The sequence below is a fragment of the Martes martes genome (assembly GCF_963455335.1).
Source record: "Martes martes genome assembly, chromosome: 1".
In the NCBI taxonomy this organism is placed as follows: Eukaryota; Metazoa; Chordata; class Mammalia; order Carnivora; family Mustelidae; genus Martes; species Martes martes.
Window position 1 is genome coordinate 190,425,308 of NC_137888.1, and position 1,170 is coordinate 190,426,477.

Genomic DNA, 1,170 nt, shown 5'->3' on the forward strand with positions numbered 1-1,170 from the left:
CTCACAGATGTCCAACTTAGAGTCATCAGGGAAAAAAGAGCTTCTCCACCCCTCCACTCCCCACCTCTTAACCCCCCATCTCCCCACCCCCCAGTTTCCAAGATCTGTCCAGGGAAAAACTCTGATTGGCCTTGCTTGGGTCCCATGCCCCCTTCTGAACCAACCACAGAGAAATCACCTTGTTACCGGATCCTCTTGACAGGATGGGGGGGCCATAATGGGGGTTCCCTCATCCAGGACCACAGGTAGGCATTAGCCCTGATTCGCGGGGTCAGGAAAAGCTTCCCAGAGGAAGCAGCTTCTACAATGAGACCTGAAGTATAAGTAGGAGTGTTCCAGGCAAAGAGACAGACAGGGAGCAACGGGACAAAGGCTCAGGGATGCCCCAAACATGTCTTTTTTTTGTTTTGCTTTTTTAAAAGATTTTATTTATTTGACAGAGAGTACAAGCAGTGGGAGCAGCAGTGGGAGAGGGAGAAGCAGATTCCCTACTGAGCAGAGAGTCCGATGTGGGCTCGATCCCAGGACCCTGGAATCATGACAGGAGCCGAAGGCAGACTGAGCCACCCAGGCACCCACCCTGAGCATGTCTTGCTCACAGTCCTATCCCCTGTCTCATGCACAGCCTGCCTTCCCGTGACTGCTCAGAGACTGCTTCAGAAATTAAATCCACAAGTTGCTGTGTGGCCTTAGACAAGTCAATTGCCCTCTCTGAACTTCAGCTTCCTTCTCTACACAGTCATTTCCTTGCCCTAACCTTTCAGGACTGTGCAAGAATCCGGTTCATTCAGGCCCCTGATATTCATGGAGCACCTCCTCTGTACTCAGCCTTGTATGGGGCCTACAGGAAACCAGGCCTGCCATGGAAAAGCAAAGCATGCTTGCGGCTCACGCACAGAGCCAGACATGCAGCCAGAAATCCGAAGAGGTCCAAGGGGAGGGGCAGGACAAAGGGAGAGGCTCAGGACAGTGAGGGAGGACCATGGGTTCTGCCTTCCCCTCCCCACTCCTCCAGCTCCGTCCCCTCCTTTCCACCCTCCACCCTCCCACCACCAGCCCTGTGTCCACAAACTACCCTGGGGCCATCATATGTGTGCAAGGACAGTCAGACCTTTCTCCCCATGCCTTTGCCCCACAGCTCCGTAACCTGAATAACAGGTTGTGACAGAC